This window comes from Strix uralensis, unplaced genomic scaffold (genome assembly GCF_047716275.1).
Source record: "Strix uralensis isolate ZFMK-TIS-50842 unplaced genomic scaffold, bStrUra1 scaffold_45, whole genome shotgun sequence".
NCBI classification, from domain to species: Eukaryota; Metazoa; Chordata; class Aves; order Strigiformes; family Strigidae; genus Strix; species Strix uralensis.
Genome location: NW_027436714.1, coordinates 1,211,093 through 1,239,085, shown reverse-complemented (window position 1 = coordinate 1,239,085; position 27,993 = coordinate 1,211,093).

The following is a 27,993-nucleotide window of genomic DNA, read 5'->3' as shown; positions in this document are numbered from 1 at the left end:
TCAGTAGTGATAATGTTACTGTATGGGCCATGTCACATTGGGGAGCAGGTCAGTGGTGGCCATTTCACTGTGGCGGCCATGTCACAGTGGTCAGCGGGTCAGTGGTGGCCATGTCACTGTGAGGTCATGTCACAGTGGGCAGCAGATCAGTTGTGGCCACGTCACTGTGGGGCCATGTCACATTGTGCAGCAGGTCAGTGATGGCCATGTCACAGTGAGCAACAGGCCACTTGTTGCCATGTCACTGTGGGGGCTATGTCACAGTGGGCAGCAGGTCAGTGATGGCCATGTCACTATGGGGCCCATGACACAGTGGGCAGCCGGTCAGTGGTGGCCATGTCACTATGGCGGCCGTGTCACAGTGGGCAGCAGGTCAGTGGTGGCCATGTCACTGTGAGGTCATGTCACAGTGTGCAGCAGGACAGTGGTGGCCATGTCACTATGGGGGCCATGTCACAGTGGGGAGCAGGTCAGTGGTGGCCATGTCACTATGGGGGCCATGTCACAGTGGGCAGCAGGTCAGTAGTGGCCACGTCACTGTGGGGCCATGTCACAGTGTGCAGCAGGTAAGTGATGGCCATGTCACAGTGAGCAACAGGCCACTGGTTGCCATGTCACTGTGGGGGCTATGTCACAGTGGGGAGCAGGTCAGTGGTGGCCATGTCACTATGGGGGCCATGTCACAGTGGTCAGCGGGTCAGTGGTGGCCATGTCACTGTTGGGGCCATGTCACAGTGGGCAGCAGGTCAGTGGTGGCCATGTCACTATGGGGGCCATGTCACAGTGAGCAGCAGGTCAGTGATGGCCATGTCACAGTGAGCAACAGGCCACTGGTTGCCATGTCACTGTGGGGGCTATGTCACAGTGGGCAGCAGGTCAGTGGTGGCCATGTCACTGTGAGGTCATGTCACAGTGTGCAGCAGGTCAGTGGTGGCCATGTCACTATGGGGGCCATGTCACAGTGGGCAGCAGGTCAGTGGTGGCCATGTCACTGTGAGGTCATGTCACAGTGGGCAGCAGGTCAGTGGTGGCCATGTCACTATGGGGGCCATGTCACAGAGGGCAGCATGTCAGTGGTGGCCAGGTCACTATCGGGGCCATGTCGCAGAGGGCAGCATGTTAGTGGTGGCCAGGTCACTATGGGGGCCATGTCACAGAGGGCAGCATGTCAGTGGTGGCCAGGTCACTGTGGGGCTATGTCACAGTGGTCAGCGGATCAGTGGTAGCCATGTCACTGTGGGGACCATGTCAGAGTGGGCAGCATGTCAGTGGTGGCCAGGTCACTATCGGGGCCATGTCGCAGAGGGCAGCAGGTCAGTGGTGTCCATGTCACTATGGGGGCCATATCACAGTGGGCAGCAGATCAGTAGTGGCCATGTCACTATGGGGGCCATGTCACAATGTGCAGCAGGTCAGTAGTGGTCACGTCACTGTGGGGCCATGTCACAGTGTGCAGCAGGTCAGTGATGGGCATGTCACAGTAAGCAACAGGCAACAGGTGGCCATGTCACTGTGGGGGCTATGTCAGGGTGGGCAGCAGGTCAGTGGTGGCCATGTCACAGTGAGCAACAGGCCACTGGTTGCCATGTCACTGTGGGGGCAATGTCACAATGGGCAGCAGGTCAGTAGTGGCCATGTCACTGTGAGGTCATGTCACAGTGTGCAGCAGGCCACTGGTTGCCATGTCACTGTGGGGTCTATGTCAGAGTGGGCAGCAGGTCAGTGGTGGCCATGTCACTATGTGGGCCATATCACAGTGGGCAGCAGGTCAGTAGTGGTCACGTCACTGTGGGGCCATGTCACAGTGTGCAGCAGGTCAGTGATGGCCATGTCACAATGAGCAACAGGCCACTGGTTGCCATGTCACTGTGGCGGCTATTTCACAGTGGGAAGCAGGTCAGTGGTGGCCTTGTCACTATGGGGGCTATGTCACATTGGGCAGCAGGTCAGTAGTGGCCACGTCACTGTGGGGCCATGTCACAGTGGGCAGCAGGTCAGTGATGGCCATGTCACAGTGAGCATCAGGCCACTGGTTGCCATGTCACTGTGGGGGCTATGTTACAGTGTGCAGCAGGTCAGTGCTGGCCATGTCACTATGGGGGCCATGTCCCAGAGGGCAGCAGGTCAGTGGTGGCCATGTCACTATGGGGGCCATGTCACAGTGGGCAGCAGGTCAGTGATGGCCATGTCACAATGAGCAACAGGCCACTGGTTGCCATGTCAGTGTTGGGGCCATGTCACAGTGGGCAGCAGGTCTGTGGTGGCCATGTCACTATGGGGGCCATGTCACAGTGGGCAGCAGGTCAGTTGTCGCCATGTCACAGTGGGCAAGAGGCCACTGGTTGCCATGTCACTGTGGGGGCTATGTCACAGTGGGCAGCAGGTCAGTGGTGGCCATGTCAATGTGGGGGCCATGTCACAGTGGTCAGCGGGTCAGTGGTGGCCATGTCACTGTGGGGGCCATGTCACTATGTGGGCCATGTCACAGTGGGCAGTAGGTCAGTGGTGGGCCATGTCACTGTGGGGGCCATGTCACAGTGGTCAGCGGGTCAGTGGTGGCCATGTCACTGTGCGGCCATGTCACAGGTGTAAGCGGGTCAGTGGTGGCCATGTCACTGTGAGGTCATGTCACAGTGGGCAGCAGATCAGTTGTGGCCATGTCACAGTGAGTAACAGGCCACTGGTTGCCATGTCACTGTGGGGGCTATGTCACATTGGGCAGCAGGTCAGTGGTGGCCATGTCACTATGGGGGCTATGTCACATTGGGCAGCAGGTCAGTGGTGGCCATGTCACTGTGAGGTCATGTCACAGTGTGCAGCAGGTCAGTGGTGGCCATGTCACTATGGGTGCCATGTCCCAGAGGGCAGCAGGTCAGTGGTGGCCATGTCACTATGGGGGCCATGTCACAGTGGGCAGCAGGTCAGTGATGGCCATGTCACAATGAGCAACAGGCCACTGGTTGCCATGTCACTGTTGGGGCCATGTCACAGTGGGCAGCAGGTCTGTGGTGGCCATGTCACTATGGGGGCCATGTCACAGTGGGCAGCAGGTCAGTGGTGGCCATGTCACTATGGCGGCCATGTCACAGTGAGCAGCAGGTCAGTGGTGGCCATGTCACTATGGGGGCCATGTCACAGTGGGCAGCAGGTCAGTGGTGGCCATGTCACTATGGGGGCTATGTCACATTGGGCAGCAGGTCAGTGGTGGCCATGTCACTGTGAGGTCATGTCACAGTGTGCAGCAGGTCAGTGGTGGCCATGTCACAGTGAGCAACAGGCCACTGGTTGCCATGTCACTGTGGGGGCTATGTCACAGTGGGCAGCAGGTCAGTGCTGGCCGTGTCACTATGGGGGCCATGTCACAGTGGGCAGCAGTTCAATGGTGGCCATGTCACAATGGGGGCTATGTCACATTGGGCAGCAGATCAGTTGTGGCCATGTCACAATGAGCAACAGTCCATAGGTGGCCATGTCACTGTGGTGGCCAGTCACAGTGGGCAGCAGGTCAGTGGTGGCCACGTCACTGTGGGGCCATGTGACAGTGGGCAGCATGTCAGTAGTGATCATTTTACTGTATGGGACATGTCACAGTGGGGAGTAGGTCAGTGGTGGCCATGTCACTGTGAGGTCATGTCACAGTGTGCAGCAGGTCAGTGATGGCCATATCACTGTGGGGGACATGTCACAGTGGGCAGCAGGTCAGTAGTGGCCACGTCACTGTGGGGCCATGTCACAGCGTGCAGCAGGTCAGTGATGGCCATGTCACACTGAGTAACAGTCCACTGGTGGCCATGTCACTGTGGGGGCTATGTCACAGTGGGCAGCAGGTCAGTTGTGGCCATGTCACTATGAGTCCATGACACAGTGGGCAGCAGGTCAGGGTGGCCATGTCACTCTGGGGGCTATGTCACATTTGGCAGCAGGTCAGTGGTGGCCATGTCACTGTGAGGTCATGTCACAGTGGGCAGCAGGTCAGTAGTGGCCATGTCACTGTGAGGTCATGTCACAGTGTGCAGCAGGCCACTGGTTGCCATGTCACTGTGGGGTCTATGTCAGAGTGGGCAGCAGGTCAGTGGTGGCCATGTCACTATGTGGGCCATATCACAGTGGGCAGCAGGTCAGTAGTGGTCACGTCACTGTGGGGCCATGTCACAGTGTGCAACAGGCCAGTGATGGCCATGTCACAATGAGCAACAGGCCACCGGTTGCCATGTCACTATGGGGGCCATGTCACAGTGGGCAGCAGGTCAGTGGTGGCCATGTCACAGTGAGCAATAGGCCACTCGTTGCCATGTCACTGTGGGGGCTATGTCACAGTGGGAAGCAGGTCAGTGCTGGCCATGTCACAATGGGGGCCATGTCACAGTGGGCAGGACGTCAGTGGTGGCCATTTCACTGTGGGGGCTATGTGACATTGGGCAGCAGGTCAGTGGTGGCCATGTCACAGTGAGCAATAGGCCACTGGTTGCCATGTCAATGTGGTGTCTATGTCACAGTGGGCAGCAGGTCAGTGGTGGCCATGTCACTATGGGGGCCATGTCACAGTAGGCAGCAGGTCAGTGGTGGCCATGTCACTATGGGGGCCATGTCACAGTGGGCAGCAGGTCAGTGATGGCCATGTCACAGTGAGCAACAGGCCACAGGTTGCCATTTCACTGTGGGGGCTATGTCACAGTTTGCAGCAGGTCAGTGGTGGCCATGTCACTATGGGGGCCATGTCACAGTGGGCAGCAGGTCAGTAATGTCCATGTCACTATGGAGGCCATATCACAGTGTGCAGCAGGTCAGTGGTGGCCATGTCACTATGGGGGCCATGTCACAGTGTGCAGCAGGTCAGTGATGGCCATGTCACTATGGGGGCCATGTCACAGTGTGCAGCAGGTCAGTGGTGGCCATGTCACTGTGAGGTCATGTCACAGTGTGCAGCAGGTCAGTGGTGGCAATGTCACTATGGGGGCCATGTCACAGTGGGCAGGATGTCAGTAGTGGCCACGTCACTGTGGGGCCATGTCACAGTGTGCAGCAGGTCAGTGCTGGCCGTGTCACTATGGTGGCCATGTTACAGTGGGCAGCAGGTCAGTGGTGGCCATGTCACTATGGGGGCTATGTCACATTGGGCAGCAGGTCAGTGGTGGCCATGTCACTGTGAGGTCATGTCACAGTGTGCAGCAGGTCAGTGGTGGCCATGTCACAGTGAGTAACAGGCCACTGGTTGCCATGTCACTGTGGGGGCTATGTCACAGTGGGCAGCAGGTCAGTGCTGGCCGTGTCACTATGGTGGCCATGTCACAGTGGGCAGCAGGTCAGTGGTGGCCATGTCAATATGGGGTCTATGTCACATTGGGCAGCAGGTCAGTGGTGGCCATGTCACTGTGAGGTCATGTCACAGTGTGCAGCAGGTCAGTGGTGGCCATGTCACAGTGAGCAACAGGCCACTTATTGCCATGTCACTGTGGGGGCTATGTCACAGTGGGCAGCAGGTCAGTGGTGGCCATGTCACTATGTGGGCCATGTCACAGTGTGCAGCAGATCAGTGGTGGCCATGTCACTATGGGGGCCATGTCACAGTGGGCAGCAGGTCAGTAGTGGCCACGTCACTGTGGGGCCATGTCACAGTGTGCAGCAGGTCAGTGATGGCCATGTCACAGTGAGCAACAGGCCACTGGTTGCCATGTCACTGTGGGGGCTATGTCACAGTGGGCAGCAGGTCAGTGCTGGCCGTGTCACTATGGTGACCATGTCACAGTGGGCAGCAGGTCAGTGGTGGCCATGTCACTATGGGGACCATGTCACAGTGAGCAGCATGTCAGTGGTGGCCATGTCACTGTGGGGTCCATGTCACAGTGGTCAGCGGGTCAGTGGTGGCCATGTCACTGTGGGGACCATGTCACAGTGGTCAGCCGGTCAGTGGTGGCCATGTCACTGTGAGGTCATGTCACAGTGGGCAGCGGATCAGTTGTGGCCATGTCACAATGAGCAACAGTCCACTGGTGGCCATGTCACTGTGGTGGCCAGTCACAGTGGGCAGCAGGTCAGTGGTGGCCACGTAACTGTGGGGCCATGTGACAGTGGGCAGCAGGTCAGTAGTGATAATGTTACTGTATGGGCCATGTCACATTGGGGAGCAGGTCAGTGGTGGCCATGTCACTGTGGCGGCCATGTCACAGTGGTCAGCGGGTCAGTGGTGGCCATGTCACTGTGAGGTCATGTCACAGTGGGCAGCAGATCAGTTGTGGCCACGTCACTGTGGGGCCATGTCACATTGTGCAGCAGGTCAGTGATGGCCATGTCACAGTGAGCAACAGGCCACTTGTTGCCATGTCACTGTGGGGGCTATGTCACAGTGGGCAGCAGGTCAGTGATGGCCATGTCGCTGTGGGGGCCATGTCACAGTGGGCAGCAGGTCAGTAGTGGCCATGTCACTATGGGGGCCATGTCACAGTGGGTAGCAGGTCAGTGGTGGCCATGTCCCTGTGGGGCTACGTCACAGTGGGCAGCAGGTCAGTGGTGGCCATTTCACTGTGGGTACCATGTCACAGTGTGCAGCAGCTCCGTGGTGGCCATGTCACAGTGAGCAACAGGCCAGTGGTTGCCATGTCACTGTGGGGTCTATGTCACAGTGGGCAACAGGTCAGTGGTGGCAATGTCACTATGGGGCCCATGACACAGTGGGCAGCCGGTCAGTGGTGGCCATGTCACTATGGCGGCCATGTCACAGTGGGCAGCAGGTCAGTGGTGGCCATGTCACTGTGAGGTCATGTCACAGTGTGCAGCAGGACAGTGGTGGCCATGTCACTATGGGGGCCATGTCACAGTGGGGAGCAGGTCAGTGGTGGCCATGTCACTATGGGGGCCATGTCACAGTGGGCAGCAGGTCAGTAGTGGCCACGTCACTGTGGGGCCATGTCACAGTGTGCAGCAGGTAAGTGATGGCCATGTCACAGTGAGCAACAGGCCACTGGTTGCCATGTCACTGTGGGGGCTATGTCACAGTGGGGAGCAGGTCAGTGGTGGCCATGTCACTATGGGGGCCATGTCACAGTGGTCAGCGGGTCAGTGGTGGCCATGTCACTGTTGGGGCCATGTCACAGTGGGCAGCAGGTCAGTGGTGGCCATGTCACTATGGGGGCCATGTCACAGTGAGCAGCAGGTCAGTGATGGCCATGTCACAGTGAGCAACAGGCCACTGGTTGCCATGTCACTGTGGGGGCTATGTCACAGTGGGCAGCAGGTCAGTGGTGGCCATGTCACTGTGAGGTCATGTCACAGTGTGCAGCAGGTCAGTGGTGGCCATGTCACTATGGGGGCCATGTCACAGTGGGCAGCAGGTCAGTGGTGGCCATGTCACTGTGAGGTCATGTCACAGTGGGCAGCAGGTCAGTGGTGGCCATGTCACTATGGGGGCCATGTCACAGAGGGCAGCATGTCAGTGGTGGCCAGGTCACTATCGGGGCCATGTCGCAGAGGGCAGCATGTTAGTGGTGGCCAGGTCACTATGGGGGCCATGTCACAGAGGGCAGCATGTCAGTGGTGGCCAGGTCACTGTGGGGCTATGTCACAGTGGTCAGCGGATCAGTGGTAGCCATGTCACTGTGGGGACCATGTCAGAGTGGGCAGCATGTCAGTGGTGGCCAGGTCACTATCGGGGCCATGTCGCAGAGGGCAGCAGGTCAGTGGTGTCCATGTCACTATGGGGGCCATATCACAGTGGGCAGCAGATCAGTAGTGGCCATGTCACTATGGGGGCCATGTCACAATGTGCAGCAGGTCAGTAGTGGTCACGTCACTGTGGGGCCATGTCACAGTGTGCAGCAGGTCAGTGATGGGCATGTCACAGTAAGCAACAGGCAACAGGTGGCCATGTCACTGTGGGGGCTATGTCACAGTGGGCAGCAGGTCAGTGGTGGCCATGTCACAGTGAGCAACAGGCCACTGGTTGCCATGTCACTGTGGGGGCAATGTCACAATGGGCAGCAGGTCAGTAGTGGCCATGTCACTGTGAGGTCATGTCACAGTGTGCAGCAGGCCACTGGTTGCCATGTCACTGTGGGGTCTATGTCAGAGTGGGCAGCAGGTCAGTGGTGGCCATGTCACTATGTGGGCCATATCACAGTGTGCAGCAGGTCAGTGATGGCCATGTCACAATGAGCAACAGGCCACTGGTTGCCATGTCACTGTGGGGGCTATGTCACAGTGGGAAGCAGGTCAGTGGTGGCCTTGTCACTATGGGGGCTATGTCACATTGGGCAGCAGGTCAGTAGTGGCCACATCACTGTGGGGCCATGTCACAGTGGGCAGCAGGTCAGTGATGGCCATGTCACAGTGAGCATCAGGCCACTGGTTGCCATGTCACTGTGGGGGCTATGTTACAGTGTGCAGCAGGTCAGTGCTGGCCATGTCACTATGGGGGCCATGTCACAGTGGGCAGCATGTCAGTGGTGGCCATGTCACTATGGGGGCTATGTCACATTGGGCAGCAGGTCAGTGGTGGCCACGTCACTGTGAGGTCATGTCACAGTGTGCAGCAGGTCAGTGATGGCCATGTCACAGTGAGCAACAGGCCCCTGGTTGCCATGTCACTGTGGGGGCTATGTCACAGTGGGCAGCAGGTCAGTTGTCGCCATGTCACAGTGGGCAAGAGGCCACTGGTTGCCATGTCACTGTGGGGGCTATGTCACAGTGGGCTGCAGGTCAGTTGTGGCCATGTCACTATGGGGGCCATGTCACAGTGGTCAGCAGGTCAGTTGTCGCCATGTCACAGTGGGCAAGAGGCCACTGGTTGCCATGTCACTGTGGGGGCTATGTCACAGTGGGCAGCAGGTCAGTGGTGGCCATGTCAATGTGGGGGCCATGTCACAGTGGTCAGCGGGTCAGTGGTGGCCATGTCACTGTGGGGGCCATCTCACTATGTGGGCCATGTCACAGTGGTCAGCGGGTCAGTGGTGGCCATGTCACTGTGCGGCCATGTCACAGGTGTAAGCGGGTCAGTGGTGGCCATGTCACTGTGAGGTCATGTCACAGTGGGCAGCAGATCAGTTGTGGCCATGTCACAATGAGCGACAGTACACTGGTGGCCATGTCACTGTCCTGGCCAGTCACAGTGGGCAGCAGGTCAGTGATGGCCATGTCACAGTGAGTAACAGGCCACTGGTTGCCATGTCACTGTGGGGGCTATGTCACATTGGGCAGCAGGTCAGTGGTGGCCATGTCACTATGGGGGCTATGTCACATTGGGCAGCAGGTCAGTGGTGGCCATGTCACTGTGAGGTCATGTCACAGTGTGCAGCAGGTCAGTGGTGGCCATGTCACTATGGGTGCCATGTCCCAGAGGGCAGCAGGTCAGTGGTGGCCATGTCACTATGGGGGCCATGTCACAGAGGGCAGCATGTCAGTGGTGGCCAGGTCACTATCGGGGCCATGTCGCAGAGGGCAGCATGTTAGTGGTGGCCAGGTCACTATCGGGGCCATGTCACAGAGGGCAGCATGTCAGTGGTGGCCAGGTCACTGTGGGGCTATGTCACAGTGGTCAGCGGATCAGTGGTAGCCATGTCACTGTGGGGACCATGTCAGAGTGGGCAGCATGTCAGTGGTGGCCAGGTCACTATCGGGGCCATGTCGCAGAGGGCAGCAGGTCAGTGGTGTCCATGTCACTATGGGGGCCATATCACAGTGGGCAGCAGATCAGTAGTGGCCATGTCACTATGGGGGCCATGTCACAATGTGCAGCAGGTCAGTAGTGGTCACGTCACTGTGGGGCCATGTCACAGTGTGCAGCAGGTCAGTGATGGGCATGTCACAGTAAGCAACAGGCAACAGGTGGCCATGTCACTGTGGGGGCTATGTCACAGTGGGCAGCAGGTCAGTGGTGGCCATGTCACAGTGAGCAACAGGCCACTGGTTGCCATGTCACTGTGGGGGCAATGTCACAATGGGCAGCAGGTCAGTAGTGGCCATGTCACTGTGAGGTCATGTCACAGTGTGCAGCAGGCCACTGGTTGCCATGTCACTGTGGGGTCTATGTCAGAGTGGGCAGCAGGTCAGTGGTGGCCATGTCACTATGTGGGCCATATCACAGTGTGCAGCAGGTCAGTGATGGCCATGTCACAATGAGCAACAGGCCACTGGTTGCCATGTCACTGTGGGGGCTATGTCACAGTGGGAAGCAGGTCAGTGGTGGCCTTGTCACTATGGGGGCTATGTCACATTGGGCAGCAGGTCAGTAGTGGCCACATCACTGTGGGGCCATGTCACAGTGGGCAGCAGGTCAGTGATGGCCATGTCACAGTGAGCATCAGGCCACTGGTTGCCATGTCACTGTGGGGGCTATGTTACAGTGTGCAGCAGGTCAGTGCTGGCCATGTCACTATGGGGGCCATGTCACAGTGGGCAGCATGTCAGTGGTGGCCATGTCACTATGGGGGCTATGTCACATTGGGCAGCAGGTCAGTGGTGGCCACGTCACTGTGAGGTCATGTCACAGTGTGCAGCAGGTCAGTGATGGCCATGTCACAGTGAGCAACAGGCCCCTGGTTGCCATGTCACTGTGGGGGCTATGTCACAGTGGGCAGCAGGTCAGTTGTCGCCATGTCACAGTGGGCAAGAGGCCACTGGTTGCCATGTCACTGTGGGGGCTATGTCACAGTGGGCTGCAGGTCAGTTGTGGCCATGTCACTATGGGGGCCATGTCACAGTGGTCAGCAGGTCAGTTGTCGCCATGTCACAGTGGGCAAGAGGCCACTGGTTGCCATGTCACTGTGGGGGCTATGTCACAGTGGGCAGCAGGTCAGTGGTGGCCATGTCAATGTGGGGGCCATGTCACAGTGGTCAGCGGGTCAGTGGTGGCCATGTCACTGTGGGGGCCATGTCACTATGTGGGCCATGTCACAGTGGTCAGCGGGTCAGTGGTGGCCATGTCACTGTGCGGCCATGTCACAGGTGTAAGCGGGTCAGTGGTGGCCATGTCACTGTGAGGTCATGTCACAGTGGGCAGCAGATCAGTTGTGGCCATGTCACAATGAGCGACAGTACACTGGTGGCCATGTCACTGTCCTGGCCAGTCACAGTGGGCAGCAGGTCAGTGATGGCCATGTCACAGTGAGTAACAGGCCACTGGTTGCCATGTCACTGTGGGGGCTATGTCACATTGGGCAGCAGGTCAGTGGTGGCCATGTCACTATGGGGGCTATGTCACATTGGGCAGCAGGTCAGTGGTGGCCATGTCACTGTGAGGTCATGTCACAGTGTGCAGCAGGTCAGTGGTGGCTATGTCACTATGGGTGCCATGTCCCAGAGGGCAGCAGGTCAGTGGTGGCCATGTCACTATGGGGGCCATGTCACAGTGGGCAGCAGGTCAGTGATGGCCATGTCACAATGAGCAACAGGCCACTGGTTGCCATGTCACTGTTGGGGCCATGTCACAGTGGGCAGCAGGTCTGTGGTGGCCATGTCACTATGGGGGCCATGTCACAGTGGGCAGCAGGTCAGTGGTGGCCATGTCACTATGGCGGCCATGTCACAGTGAGCAGCAGGTCAGTGGTGGCCATGTCACTATGGGGGCCATGTCACAGTGGGCAGCAGGTCAGTGGTGGCCATGTCACTATGGGGGCTATGTCACATTGGGCAGCAGGTCAGTGGTGGCCATGTCACTGTGAGGTCATGTCACAGTGTGCAGCAGGTCAGTGGTGGCCATGTCACAGTGAGCAACAGGCCACTGGTTGCCATGTCACTGTGGGGGCTATGTCACAGTGGGCAGCAGGTCAGTGCTGGCCGTGTCACTATGGGGGCCATGTCACAGTGGGCAGCAGTTCAATGGTGGCCATGTCACAATGGGGGCTATGTCACATTGGGCAGCAGATCAGTTGTGGCCATGTCAGAATGAGCAACAGTCCATAGGTGGCCATGTCACTGTGGTGGCCAGTCACAGTGGGCAGCAGGTCAGTGGTGGCCACGTCACTGTGGGGCCATGTGACAGTGGGCAGCATGTCAGTAGTGATCATTTTACTGTATGGGACATGTCACAGTGGGGAGTAGGTCAGTGGTGGCCATGTCACTGTGAGGTCATGTCACAGTGTGCAGCAGGTCAGTGATGGCCATATCACTGTGGGGGACATGTCACAGTGGGCAACAGGTCAGTAGTGGCCACGTCACGGTGGGGCCATGTCACAGCGTGCAGCAGGTCAGTGATGGCCATGTCACACTGAGTAACAGTCCACTGGTGGCCATGTCACTGTGGGGGTTATGTCACAGTGGGCAGCAGGTCAGTTGTGGCCATGTCACTATGAGTCCATGACACAGTGGGCAGCAGGTCAGGGTGGCCATGTCACTCTGGGGGCTATGTCACATTTGGCAGCAGGTCAGTGGTGGCCATGTCACTGTGAGGTCATGTCACAGTGGGCAGCAGGTCAGTAGTGGCCATGTCACTGTGAGGTCATGTCACAGTGTGCAGCAGGCCACTGGTTGCCATGTCACTGTGGGGTCTATGTCAGAGTGGGCAGCAGGTCAGTGGTGGCCATGTCACTATGTGGGCCATATCACAGTGGGCAGCAGGTCAGTAGTGGTCACGTCACTGTGGGGCCATGTCACAGTGTGCAACAGGCCAGTGATGGCCATGTCACAATGAGCAACAGGCCACCGGTTGCCATGTCACTATGGGGGCCATGTCACAGTGGGCAGCAGGTCAGTGGTGGCCATGTCACTGTGGGGCCATGTCACAGTGTGCAGCAGGTCAGTGATGGCCATGTCACAGTGAGCATCAGGCCACTGGTTGCCATGTCACTGTGGGGGCTATGTCACAGTGGGAAGCAGGTCAGTGGTGGCCTTGTCACTATGGGGGCCATGTCACAGTGGGCAGCAGGTCAGTGGTGGCCATGTCACAGTGAGCAATAGGCCACTCGTTGCCATGTCACTGTGGGGGCTATGTCACAGTGGGAAGCAGGTCAGTGCTGGCCATGTCACAATGGGGGCCATGTCACAGTGGGCAGGACGTCAGTGGTGGCCATTTCACTGTGGGGGCTATGTGACATTGGGCAGCAGGTCAGTGGTGGCCATGTCACAGTGAGCAATAGGCCACTGGTTGCCATGTCACTGTGGTGTCTATGTCACAGTGGGCAGCAGGTCAGTGGTGGCCATGTCACTATGGGGGCCATGTCACAGTAGGCAGCAGGTCAGTGGTGGCCATGTCACTATGGGGGCCATGTCACAGTGGGCAGCAGGTCAGTGATGGCCATGTCACAGTGAGCAACAGGGCACAGGTTGCCATTTCACTGTGGGGGCTATGTCACAGTTTGCAGCAGGTCAGTGGTGGCCATGTCACTATGGGGGCCATGTCACAGTGGGCAGCAGGTCAGTGCTGGCCATGTCACTATGGGGGCCATGTCACAGTGTGCAGCAGGTCAGTGGTGGCCATGTCACTATGGGGGCCATGTCACAGTGTGCAGCAGGTCAGTGATGGCCATGTCACTATGGGGGCCATGTCACAGTGTGCAGCAGGTCAGTGGTGGCCATGTCACTGTGAGGTCATGTCACAGTGTGCAGCAGGTCAGTGGTGGCAATGTCACTATGGGGGCCATGTCACAGTGGGCAGGATGTCAGTAGTGGCCACGTCACTGTGGGGCCATGTCACAGTGTGCAGCAGGTCAGTGCTGGCCGTGTCACTATGGTGGCCATGTTACAGTGGGCAGCAGGTCAGTGGTGGCCATGTCACTATGGGGGCTATGTCACATTGGGCAGCAGGTCAGTGGTGGCCATGTCACTGTGAGGTCATGTCACAGTGTGCAGCAGGTCAGTGGTGGCCATGTCACAGTGAGTAACAGGCCACTGGTTGCCATGTCACTGTGGGGGCTATGTCACAGTGGGCAGCAGGTCAGTGCTGGCCGTGTCACTATGGTGGCCATGTCACAGTGGGCAGCAGGTCAGTGGTGGCCATGTCAATATGGGGTCTATGTCACATTGGGCAGCAGGTCAGTGGTGGCCATGTCACTGTGAGGTCATGTCACAGTGTGCAGCAGGTCAGTGGTGGCCATGTCACAGTGAGCAACAGGCCACTTATTGCCATGTCACTGTGGGGGCTATGTCACAGTGGGCAGCAGGTCAGTGGTGGCCATGTCACTATGTGGGCCATGTCACAGTGTGCAGCAGATCAGTGGTGGCCATGTCACTATGGGGGCCATGTCACAGTGGGCAGCAGGTCAGTAGTGGCCACGTCACTGTGGGGCCATGTCACAGTGTGCAGCAGGTCAGTGATGGCCATGTCACAGTGAGCAACAGGCCACTGGTTGCCATGTCACTGTGGGGGCTATGTCACAGTGGGCAGCAGGTCAGAGGTGGCCATGTCACTATGGGGGGCATGTCACAGTGGGCAGCAGGTCAGTGGTGCCCAAGTCACTGTGGGGCTATGTCACAGTGGTCAGCGGGTCAGTGGTGACCATGTCAGTGTTGGGGCCATGTCACAGTGTGCAGCAGGTCAGTGGTGGCCATGTCACTATGGGGGCCATGTCACAGTGAGCATCAGGTCAGTAGGGGCCACGTCACTGTGGGGCCATGTCACAGTGTGCAGCAGGTCAGTGATGGCCATGTCACAGTGAGCAACAGGCCACTGGTTGCCATGTCACTGTGGGGGCTATGTCACAGTGGGCAGCAGGTCAGTGCTGGCCATGTCACTATGGGGGCCATGTCACAGTGTGCAGCAGGTCAGTGGTGGCCATGTCACTATGGGGGCCATGTCACAGTGGGCAGCAGGTCAATGGTGGCCATGTCACTATGGGGGCCATGTCACAGTGTGCAGCAGGTCAGTGCTGGCCATGTCACTATGGGGGCCATGTCACAGTGGGCAGCAGGTCAATGGTGGCCATGTCACTATGGGGGCCATGTCACAGTGTGCAGCAGGTCAGTGGTGGCCATGTCACAGTGAGCAACAGGCCACTGGTTGCCATGTCACTGTGGGGGCTATGTCACAGTGGGCAGCAGGTCAGTGGTGGCCATGTCACTATGGGGGCCATGTCACAGTGTGCAGCAGGTCAGTGGTGGCCATGTCACTATGGGGGCCATGTCACAGTGGGCAGCAGGTCAGTAGAGGCCACGTCACTGTGGGGCCATGTCACAGTGTGCAGCAGTTCAGTGATGGCCATGTCACAGTGAATAACAGGCCACTGGTTGCCATGTCACTGTGGGGGCGAAGTCACAGTGGGCAGCAGGTCAGTTGTGTCCATGTAACTGTGGGGGCGAAGTCACAGTGTGCAGCAGGTCAGTGGTGGCCATGTCACTATGGGGGCCATGTCACAGTGTCCAGCAGTTCAGTGATGGCCATGTCACAGTGAGTAACAGGCCACTGGTTGCCATCTCACTGTGGGGGCTAAGTCACAGTGGGCAGCAGGTCAGTTGTGGCCATGTCACTATGGGGGCCATGTCACAGTGGGCAGCAGGTCAGTGGTGGCCATGTCACAGTGAGCAATAGGCCACTGGTTGCCATGTCACTGTGGGGGCTATGTCACAGTGGGAAGCAGGTCAGTGCTGGCCATGTCACAATGGGGGCCATGTCACAGTGGGCAGGACGTCAGTGGTGTCCATGTCACTATGGGGGCTATGTCACAGTGGGCAGCAGGTCAGTTGTGGCCATGTCAATATGGGTCCATGTCACAGTGGGCAGCAGGTCAGTGGTGGCCATGTCACTATGGGGGCTATGTCACATTGGGCATCAGGTCAGTGGTGGCCATGTCACTGTGAGGTCATGTCACAGTGGGCAGCAGGTCAGTAGAGGCCACGTCACTGTGGGGCCATGTCACAGTGTGCAACAGGTCAGTGATGGCCATGTCACAGTGAGCAACAGGCCACAGGTTGCCATGTCACTGTGGGGGCTATGTCACAGTGGGCAGCAGGTCAGTAATGTCCATGTCACTATGGGGGCCATGTCACAGTGGGCAGCAGGTCAGTAATGTCCATGTCACTATAGTGGCCATGTCACAGTGGGCAGCAGGTCAGTAGTGGCCACGGCACTGTGGGGCCATGTCACAGTGTGCAGCAAGTCAGTGATGGCCATGTCACAGTGAGCAACAGGCCACTGGTTGCCATGTCACTGTGGGAGCGAAGTCACAGTGGGCAGCAGGTCTGTTGTGGCCATGTCACTATGGGTCCATGTCACAGTGTGCAGCAGGTCAGTGATGGCCATGTCACAGTGAGTAACAGGCCACTGGTTGCCATGTCACTGTGGGGGCTATGTCACAGTGGGAAGCAGGTCAGTGGTGGCCATGTCACTATGGGGGCCATGTCACAGTGGGCAGCAGGTCAGTAGTGGCCACGGCACTGCGGGGCTATGTCACAGTGTGCAGCAGGTCAGTGATGGCCATGTCACTATGGGGGCCATGTCACAGTGTGCAGCAGGTCAGTGGTGGCCATGTCACTATGGGGGCCATGTCTCAGTGGGCAGCAGGTCAGTGGTGGCCATGTCACTATGGGGGCCATGTCACAGTGGGCAGCAGGTCAGTGGTGGCCATGTCACAGTGAGAAACAGGCCACTGGTTGCCATGTCACTGTGGGGGTTATGTCACAGTGGGCAGCAGGTCAGTGGTGGCCATGTCACTATGGGGGCCATGTCACAGTGGGCAGCAGGTCAGTGGTGCCCAAGTGACTGAGGGGCTATTTCACAGTGGGGAGCAGGTCAGTGGTGGCCATGTCACTATGGGGGCCATGTCACAGTGGGCAGCAGTTCAGTAGTGGCCATGTCACTGTGGGGCCATGTCACAGTGTGCAGCAGGTCAGTGATGGCCATGTCACAGTGAGCAACAGTCCACTGGTTGCCATTGCACTGTAGGGTCTATTTCACAGTGGGCAGCAGGTCAGTGCTGGCCATGTCACTATGGGGGCCATGTCATAGTGGGCAGCAGGTCAATGGTGGCCATGTCACTATGGGGGCTATGTCACATTGGGCAGCAGGTCAGTGGTGGCCATGTCACAGTGAGCAACAGGCCGCTGGTTGCCATGTCACTGTGGGGGCTATGTCACAGTGGGCAGCAGATCAGTGGTGGCCATGTCACAGTGGGCAGCAGGTCAGTGGTGGCCATGTCACTATGGGGCCATGTCACAGTGGGCAGCAGGTCAGTAGTGGCCACGTCACTGTGGGGCCATGTCACAGTGGGCAGCAGGTCAGTGGTGGCCATGTCACTATGGGGGCTATGTCACATTGGGCAGCAGGTCAGTGGTGGCCTTGTCACTATGGGGCCATGTCACAGTGGGGAGCAGGTCAGTGGTGGCCATGTCACTGTGGTGGACAGTCACAGTGGGCAGCAGGTCAGTGCTGGCCATGTCACTATGGGGTCAATGTCACAGTGGGCAGCAGGTCAGAGCTGGCCATGTCACTGTGGGGGCCATGTCACAATGGTCAGCGGGTCAGTGGTGGCCATGTCACTGTGGGGGCCATGTCACAGGTGTCAGCGGGACAGTGGTGGCCATGTCAATGTGAGGTCATGTCACAGTGGGCGGCAGATCAGTTGTGGCCATGTCACAATGAGCAACAGTCCACTGGTGGCCATGTCACTGTGGTGGCCAATCACAGTGGGCAGCAGGTCAGTGGTGGCCATGTCACTGTGGGGGCCATGTCACAGTGGGCAGCAGGTCAGTTGTGGCCAAGTCTATATGGGGCCATGTCACAGTGTGCAGCAGGTCAGTAGTGGCCATGTCACTGTGGGGCCATGTCACAGTGTGCAGCAGGTCAATTGTGGCCATGTCACTATGGGGGCCATGTCACAGTGGGCAGCAGGTCAGTAGTGGCCACGTCACTGTGGGGCCATGTCACAGTGGGCAGCAGGTCAGTGGTGGCCATGTCACTGTGGGGGCAATGTCAGAGTGGTCAGCGGGTCAGTGGTGGCCATGTCACTGTGGGGGCCATGTCACAGGTGTCAGCGGGTCAGTGGTGGCCATGTCACTGTGAGGTCATGTCACAGTGGGCAGCATGTCAGTAGTGATGATGTTACTGTATGGGACATGTCACAGTGGGGAGCATGTCAGTGGTGGCAATGTCACTGTGAGGTCATGTCACAGTGTGCAGATAGTCAGTGGTAGCCATGTCACAGTGAGCAACAGGCCACTGGTTGCCATGTCACTGTGGGGGCTATATGACAGTGGGCAGCAGGTCAGTGCTGGCCATGTCACTATGGGGGCCATGTCACAGTGGGCAGCAGGTCAATGGTGTCGATGTCACTATGGGGGCCATGTCACAGTGTGCAGCAGGGCAGTGGTGGCCATGTCACAGTGAGCAACAGGCCACTGGTTGCCATGTCACTGTGGGGGCTATGTCACAGTGGGCAGCAGGTCAGTGGTGGCCATGTCACTATGGTGGCCATCTCACAGTGGGCAGCAGGTCAGTGGTGGCCATGTCACAGTGAGAAACAGGCCACTGGTTGCCATGTCACTGTGAGGGCGATGTCACAGCGGGCAGCAGGTCAGTTGTGTCAATGTGACTATGGGGGCCATGTCACAGTGGGCAGCAGGTCAGTGGTGCCCAAGTCACTGTGGGGCTATGTCACATTGGTCAGCGTGTCAGTGGTGGCCATATAACTGTGGGGGACATGTCACAGTGGGCAGCAGGTCAGTAGTGGCCACGTCACTGTGGGGCCATGTCACAGTGTCCAGCAGCTCAGTGATGGCCATGTCACACTGAGTAACAGGCCACTGGTTGCCATGTCACTGTGGGGCCATGTCACAGTGGGCAGCAGATCAGTTGTGGCCATGTCACTATGGTGGCTATGTCACAGTGGGCATCAGGTCAGTGCTGGCCATGTCACTATGGGGGCCATGTCACAGTGTGCAGCAGGTCAGTTGTGGCCATGTCACTGTGGGGGCCATGTCACAGTGGGCAGCAGATCAGTTGTGGCCATGTCACTATGGAGGCTATGTCACATTGGGCAGCAGGTCAGTGGTGGCCATGTCACTATGGGGGCCATGTCACAGTGGGCAGCAGGTCAGTGGTGGCCATGTCACTGTGGGGGCCATGTCACAGTGGTCAGTGGGTCAGTGGTGGCCATGTCACTGTGGGAGCCATGTCACTATGGGGGCCATGTCACAGTGGGCAGCAGGTCAGTTGTGGCCATGTCACTGTGGGGGCTATGTCACAGTGGTAAGCGGGTCAGTGGTGGCCATTTCACTGTAGGGGCCATGTCACAGGTGTCAGCGGGTCAGTGGTGGCCATGTCACTGTGAGGTCATGTCACAGTGTGCAGCAGGTCAGTGGTGGCAATGTCACTATGGGGGCCATGTCACAGTGGGCAGCAGGTCAGTAGTGGCCACGTCACTGTGGGGCCATGTCACAGTGTGCAGCAGTTCAGTGATGGCCATGTCACAGTGAGTAACGGGCCACTGGTTGCCATGTCACTGTGGGGGCTATGTCACAGTGGGCAGCAGGTCAGTGGTGGCCGTGTCACTATGGTAGCCATGTTACAGTGGGCAGCAGGTCAGTGATGGCCATGTCACTATGGGGGCTATGTCACATTGGGCAGCAGGTCAGTGGTGGCCATGTCACTGTGAGGTCATGTCACAGTGTGCAGCAGGTCAATGGTGGCCATGTCACAGTGAGTAACAGGCCACTCTTTGCCATGTCACTGTGGGGGCTATGTCACAGTGGGCAGCAGGTCAGTGCTGGCCATGTCACTATGGGGGCCATGTCACAGTGTGCAGCAGGTCAGTGGTGGCCATGTCACAGTGAGCAACAGGCCACTGGTTGCCATGTCACTGTGGGGGCTATGTCACAGTGGGCAGCAGGTCAGTGGTGGCCATGTCACTATGGGGGCCATGTCACAGTGTGCAGCAGGTCAGTGGTGGCCATGTCACTATGGGGGCCATGTCACAGTGGGCAGCAGGTCAGTAGAGGCCACGTCACTGTGGGGCCATGTCACAGTGTGCAGCAGTTCAGTGATGGCCATGTCACAGTGAATAACAGGCCACTGGTTGCCATGTCACTGTGGGGGCGAAGTCACAGTGGGCAGCAGGTCAGTTGTGTCCATGTAACTGTGGGGGCGAAGTCACAGTGTGCAGCAGGTCAGTGGTGGCCATGTCACTATGGGGGCCATGTCACAGTGTCCAGCAGTTCAGTGATGGCCATGTCACAGTGAGTAACAGGCCACTGGTTGCCATCTCACTGTGGGGGCTAAGTCACAGTGGGCAGCAGGTCAGTTGTGGCCATGTCACTATGGGGGCTATGTCACAGTGGGCAGCTGGTTAGTGGTGGGCATTTCACTGTAAGGTCATGTCACAGTGTGCAGCAGGTCAGTGGTGGCCATGTCACAGTGAGCAATAGGCCACTCGTTGCCATGTCACTGTGGGGGCTATGTCACAGTGGGAAGCAGGTCAGTGCTGGCCATGTCACAATGGGGGCCATGTCACAGTGGGCAGGACGTCAGTGGTGTCCATGTCACTATGGGGGCTATGTCACAGTGGGCAGCAGGTCAGTTGTGGCCATGTCACTATGGGTCCATGTCACAGTGGGCAGCAGGTCAGTGGTGGCCATCTCACTATGGGGGCTATGTCACATTGGGCAGCAGGTCAGTGGTGGCCATGTCACTGTGAGGTCATGTCACAGTGGGCAGCAGGTCAGTAGAGGCCACGTCACTGTGGGGCCATGTCACAGTGTGCAACAGGTCAGTGATGGCCATGTCACAGTGAGCAACAGGCCACAGGTTGCCATGTCACTGTGGGGGCTATGTCACAGTGGGCAGCAGGTCAGTAATGTCCATGTCACTATGGGGGCCATGTCACAGTGGGCAGCAGGTCAGTAATGTCCATGTCACTATGGTGGCCATGTCACAGTGGGCAGCAGGTCAGTAGTGGCCACGGCACTGTGGGGCCATGTCACAGTGTGCAGCAAGTCAGTGATGGCCATGTCACAGTGAGCAACAGGCCACTGGTTGCCATGTCACTGTGGGAGCGAAGTCACAGTGGGCAGCAGGTCTGTTGTGGCCATGTCACTATGGGTCCATGTCACAGTGGGCAGCAGGTCAGTGGTGGCCATGTCACTATGGGGGCCATGTCACAGTGGGCAGCAGGTCAGTAGTGGCCACGTCACTGTGGGGCCATGTCACAGTGTGCAGCAGGTCAGTGATGGCCATGTCACAGTGAGTAACAGGCCACTGGTTGCCATGTCACTGTGGGGGCTATGTCACAGTGGGAAGCAGGTCAGTGGTGGCCATGTCACTATGGGGGCCATGTCACAGTGGGCAGCAGGTCAGTAGTGGCCACGGCACTGCGGGGCTATGTCACAGTGTGCAGCAGGTCAGTGATTGCCATGTCACTATGGGGGCCATGTCACAGTGTGCAGCAGGTCAGTGGTGGCCATGTCACTATGGGGGCCATGTCTCAGTGGGCAGCAGGTCAGTGGTGGCCATGTCACTATGGGGGCCATGTCACAGTGGGCAGCAGGTCAGTGGTGGCCATGTCACAGTGAGCAACAGGCCACTGGTTGCCATGTCACTGTGGGGGTTATGTCACAGTGGGCAGCAGGTCAGTGGTGGCCATGTCACTATGGGGGCCATGTCACAGTGGGCAGCAGGTCAGTGGTGCCCAAGTGACTGAGGGGCTATTTCACAGTGGGGAGCAGGTCAGTGGTGGCCATGTCACTATGGGGGCCATGTCACAGTGGGCAGCAGTTCAGTAGTGGCCATGTCACTGTGGGGCCATATCACAGTGTGCAGCAGGTCAGTGATGGCCATGTCACAGTGAGCAACAGTCCACTGGTTGCCATGTCACTGTAGGGTCTATTTCACAGTGGGCAGCAGGTCAGTGCTGGCCATGTCACTATGGGGGCCATGTCATAGTGGGCAGCAGGTCAATGGTGGCCATGTCACTATGGGGGCTATGTCACATTGGGCAGCAGGTCAGTGGTGGCCATGTCACTATGGGGCCATGTCACAGTGGGCAGCAGGTCAGTAGTGGCCACGTCACTGTGGGGCCATGTCACAGTGGGCAGCAGGTCAGTGGTGGCCATGTCACTATGGGGGCTATGTCACATTGGGCAGCAGGTCAGTGGTGGCCTTGTCACTATGGGGCCATGTCACAGTGGGGAGCAGGTCAGTGGTGGCCATGTCACTGTGGTGGACAGTCACAGTGTGCAGCAGGTCAGTGCTGGCCATGTCACTATGGGGTCAATGTCACAGTGGGCAGCAGGTCAGAGCTGGCCATGTCACTGTGGGGGCCATGTCACAATGGTGAGCGGGTCAGTGGTGGCCATGTCACTGTGGGGGCCATGTCACAGGTGTCAGCGGGACAGTGGTGGCCATGTCAATGTGAGGTCATGTCACAGTGGGCGGCAGATCAGTTGTGGCCATGTCACAATGAGCAACAGTCCACTGGTGGCCATGTCACTGTGGTGGCCAATCACAGTGGGCAGCAGGTCAGTGGTGGCCATGTCACTGTGGGGGCCATGTCACAGTGGGCAGCAGGTCAGTTGTGGCCAAGTCTATATGGGGCCATGTCACAGTGTGCAGCAGGTCAGTAGTGGCCATGTCACTGTGGGGCCATGTCACAGTGTGCAGCAGGTCAATTGTGGCCATGTCACTATGGGGGCCATGTCACAGTGGGCAGCAGGTCAGTAGTGGCCACGTCACTGTGCGGCCATGTCACAGTGGGCAGCAGGTCAGTGGTGGCCATGTCACTGTGGGGGCAATGTCAGAGTGGTCAGCGGGTCAGTGGTGGCCATGTCACTGTGGGGGCCATGTCACAGGTGTCAGCGGGTCAGTGGTGGCCATGTCACTGTGAGGTCATGTCACAGTGGGCAGCATGTCAGTAGTGATGATGTTACTGTATGGGACATGTCACAGTGGGGAGCATGTCACTGGTGGCAATGTCACTGTGAGGTCATGTCACAGTGTGCAGATAGTCAGTGGTAGCCATGTCACAGTGAGCAACAGGCCACTGGTTGCCATATCACTGTGGGGGCTATGTCACATTGGGCAGCAGGTCAGTGCTGGCCATGTCACTATGGGGGCCATGTCACAGTGGGCAGCAGGTCAATGGTGGCCATGTCACTATGGGGGCCATGTCACAGTGTGCAGCAGGTCAGTGGTGGCCATGTCACAGTGAGCAACAGGCCACTGGTTGCCATGTCACTGTTGGGTCTATGTCACAGTGGGCAGCAGGTCAGTGCTGGCCATGTCACTATGGGGGCCATGTCACAGTGGGCAGCATGTCAGTGGTGGCCATGTCACTATGGGGGCTATGTCACATTGGGCAGCAGGTCAGTGGTGGCCATGTCACTGTGAGGTCATGTCACAGTGAGCAACAGGCCACTGGTTGCCATGTCACTGTGGGGGCTATGTCACAGTGGGCAGCAGGTCAGTGGTGGCCATGTCACTATGGGGGCCATGTCACAGTGGGCAGCAGGTCAGTGGTGGCCATGTCACTATGGGGGCCATGTCACAGTGGGCAGCAGGTCAGTAGTGGCCACGTCACTGTGGGGCCATGTCACAGTGAGCAACAGTCCACTGGTTGCCATGTCACTGTTGGGTCTATGTCACAGTGGGCAGCAGGTCAGTGCTGGCCATGTCACTATGGGGGCTATGTCACATTGGGCAGCAGGTCAGTGGTGGCCATGTCACTGTGAGGTCATGTCACAGTGTGCAGCAGGTCAGTGGTGCCAATGTCACTATGGGGGCCATGTCACAGTGGGCAGCAGGTCAGTGATGGCCATGTCACAGGGAGCAACAGGCCACTGGTTGCCATGTCACTGTGGGGGCTATATGACAGTGGGCAGCAGGTCAGTGCTGGCCATGTCACTATGGGGGCCATGTCACAGTGGGCAGCAGGTCAATGGTGTCGATGTCACTATGGGGGCCATGTCACAGTGTGCAGCAGGTCAGTGGTGGCCATGTCACAGTGAGCAACAGGCCACTGGTTGCCATGTCACTGTGGGGGCTATGTCACAGTGGGCAGCAGGTCAGTGGTGGCCATGTCACTATGGTGGCCATCTCATAGTGGGCAGCAGGTCAGTGGTGGCCATGTCACAGTGAGAAACAGGCCACTGGTTGCCATGTCACTGTGAGGGCTATGTCACAGCGGGCAGCAGGTCAGTTGTGTCAATGTGACTATGGGGGCCATGTCACAGTGGGCAGCAGGTCAGTGGTGCCCAAGTCACTGTGGGGCTATGTCACATTGGTCAGCGTGTCAGTGGTGGCCATATCACTGTGGGGGACATGTCACAGTGGGCAGCAGGTCAGTAGTGGCCACGTCACTGTGGGGCCATGTCACAGTGTCCAGCAGGTCAGTGATGGCCATGTCACACTGAGTAACAGGCCACTGGTTGCCATGTCACTGTGGGGCCATGTCACAGTGGGCAGCAGATCAGTTGTGGCCATGTCACTATGGTGGCCATGTCACAGTGGGCAGCAGGTCATTGGTGGCCATGTCACTATGGGGGCTATGTCACATTGGGCATCAGGTCAGTGCTGGCCATGTCACTATGGGGGCCATGTCACAGTGTGCAGCAGGTCAGTTGTGGCCATGTCACTGTGGGGGCCATGTCACAGTGGGCAGCAGATCAGTTGTGGCCATGTCACTATGGAGGCTATGTCACATTGGGCAGCAGGTCAGTGGTGGCCATGTCACTATGGGGGCCATGTCACAGTGGGCAGCAGGTCAGTGGTGGCCATGTCACTGTGGGGGCCATGTCACAGTGGTCAGTGGGTCAGTGGTGGCCATGTCGCTGTGGGAGCCATGTCACTATGGGGGCCATGTCACAGTGGGCAGCAGGTCAGTTGTGGCCATGTCACTGTGGGGGCTATGTCACAGTGGTAAGCGGGTCAGTGGTGGCCATTTCACTGTAGGGGCCATGTCACAGGTGTCAGCGGGTCAGTGGTGGCCATGTCACTGTGAGGTCATGTCACAGTGTGCAGCAGGTCAGTGGTGGCAATGTCACTATGGGGGCCATGTCACAGTGGGCAGCAGGTCAGTAGTGGCCACGTCACTGTGGGGCCATGTCACAGTGTGCAGCAGTTCAGTGATGGCCATGTCACAGTGAGTAACGGGCCACTGGTTGCCATGTCACTGTGGGGGCTATGTCACAGTGGGCAGCAGCTCAGTGCTGGCCGTGTCACTATGGTAGCCATGTTACAGTGGGCAGCAGGTCAGTGATGGCCATGTCACTATGGGGGCTATGTCACATTGGGCAGCAGGTCAGTGGTGGCCATGTCACTGTGAGGTCATGTCACAGTGTGCAGCAGGTCAATGGTGGCCATGTCACAGTGAGTAACAGGCCACTCTTTGCCATGTCACTGTGGGGGCTATGTCACAGTGGGCAGCAGGTCAGTGCTGGCCATGTCACTATGGGGGCCATGTCACAGTTGGCAGCAGGTCAGTGGTGGTCATGTCACTATGGGGGCCATGTCACAGTGGGCAGCAGGTCAGTAGTGGCCACGTCACTGTGGGGCCATGTCACAGTGTGCAGCAGGTCAGTGATGGCCATGTCACAGTGAGTAACAGGCCACTGGTTGCCATGTCACTGTGGGGGCTATGTCACAGTGGGCAGCAGGTCAGTGCTGGCCATGTCACTATGGTGGCCATGTCACAGTGGGGAGCAGGTCAGTGGTGGCCATGTCACTATGGCGGCTATGTCACATTGGGCAGCAGGTCAGTGGTGGCCATGTCACTGTGAGGTCATGTCACAGTGTGCAGCATGTCAGTGGTGGCCATGTCACAGTGAGCAACAGGCCACTGGTTGCCATGTCACTGTGGGGGCTATGTCACAGTGGGCAGCAGGTCAGTTGTGGCCATGTCACAATGGGGGCCATGTCACAGTGTGCAGCAGGTCAGTAGTGGCCACGTCACTGTGGGGCCATGTCACAGTGTGCAGCAGGTCAGTGATGGCCATGTCACAGTGAGCAACAGGCCACTGGTTGCCATGTCACTGTGGGGGCTATGTCACAGTGGGCAGCAGGTCAGTGGTGGCCATGTCACTATGGGGGCCATCTCACAGTGGGCAGCAGGTCAGTGGTGGCCATGTCACTATGGGGGCCATGTCACAGTGGGCAGCAGGTCAGTGGTGGCCATGTCACAGTGAGCAACAGGCCACTGGTTGCCATGTCACTGTGGGGGCCATGTCACAGTGGGCAGCAGCTCAGTGATGGCCATGTCACACTGAGTAACAGGCCACTGGTTGCCATGTCACTGTGGGGCCATGTCACAGTGGGCAGCAGATCAGTTGTGGCCATGTCACTATGGTGGCCATGTCACAGTGGGCAGCAGGTCATTGGTGGCCATGTCACTATGGGGGCTATGTCACATTGGGCATCAGGTCAGTGCTGGCCATGTCACTATGGGGGCCATGTCACAGTGTGCAGCAGGTCAGTTGTGGCCATGTCACTGTGGGGGCCATGTCACAGTGGGCAGCAGATCAGTTGTGGCAATGTCACTATGGAGGCTATGTCACATTGGGCAGCAGGTCAGTGGTGGCCATGTCACTATGGGGGCCATGTCACAGTGGGCAGCAGGTCAGTGGTGGCCATGTCACTATGGGGGCCATGTCACAGTGGGCAGCAGGTCAGTGGTGGCCATGTCACTGTGGGGGCCATGTCACAGTGGTCAGCGGGTCAGTGGTGGCCATGTCACTGTGGGAGCCATGTCACTATGGGGGCCATGTCACAGTGGGCAGCAGGTCAGTTGTGGCCATGTCACTGTGGGGGCCATGTCACAGTGGTAAGCGTGTCAGTGGTGGCCATGTCACTGTAGGGGCCATGTCACAGGTGTCAGCGGGTCAGTGGTGGCCATGTCACTGTGAGGTCATGTCACAGTGTGCAGCAGGTCAGTCGTGGCAATGTCACTATGGGGGCCATGTCACAGTGGGCAGCAGGTCAGTAGTGGCCACGTCACTGTGGGGCAATGTCACAGTGTGCAGCAGTTCAGTGATGGCCATGTCACAGTGAGTAACGGGCCACTGGTTGCCATGTCACTGTGGGGGCTATGTCACAGTGGGCAGCAGGTCAGTGCTGGCCGTGTCACTATGGTAGCCATGTTACAGTGGGCAGCAGGTCAGTGGTGGCCATGTCACTGTGAGGTCATGTCACAGTGTGTAGCAGGTCAGTGGTGGCCATGTCACAGTGAGTAACAGGCCACTCTTTGCCATGTCACTGTGGGGGCTATGTCACAGTGGGCAGCAGGTCAGTGGTGGCCATGTCACTATGGGGGCCATGTCACAGTTGGCAGCAGGTCAGTGGTGGTCATGTCACTATGGGGGCCATGTCACAGTGGGCAGCAGGTCAGTAGTGGCCACGTCACTATGGGGCCATGTCACAGTGTGCAGCAGGTCAGTGATGGCCATGTCACAGTGAGCAACAGGCCACTGGTTGCCATGTCACTGTGGGGGCTATGTCACAGTGGGCAGCAGGTCAGTGGTGGCCATGTCACTATGGGGGCCATGTCACAGTGGGCAGCAGGTCAGTGGTGCCCAAGTCACTGTGGGGCTATGTCACAGTGGTCAGCGGGTCAGTGGTGTCCATGTCACTGTTGGGGCCATGTCACAGTGGGCAGCAGGTCAGTGATGGCCATGTCACAGTGAGCAACAGGCCACTGGTTGCCATGTCACTGTGGGGGCTATGTCACAGTGGGCAGCAGGTCAGTGGTTGCCATGTCACTATGGGGGCCATCTCACAGTGGGCAGCAGGTCAGTGGTGGCCATGTCACTATGGGGGCCATGTCACAGTGGGCAGCAGGTCAGTGATGGCCATGTCACAGTGAGCAACAGGCCACTGGTTGCCATGTCACTGTGGGGGCTATGTCACATTGGGCAGCAGGTCAGTGGTGGCCGTGTCACTATGGGGGCCATGTCACAGTGGGCAGCAGGTCAGTGCTGGCCATGTCACTATGGGGGCCATGTCACAGTGTGCAGCACGTCAGTGATGGCCATGTCACAGTGAGTAACAGGCTACTGGTTGCCATGTCACTGTGGGGGCTATGTCACAGTGGGCAGCAGGTCAGTGGTGGCCATGTCACTATGGGGGCCATATCACAGTGGGCAGCAGGTGAGTGG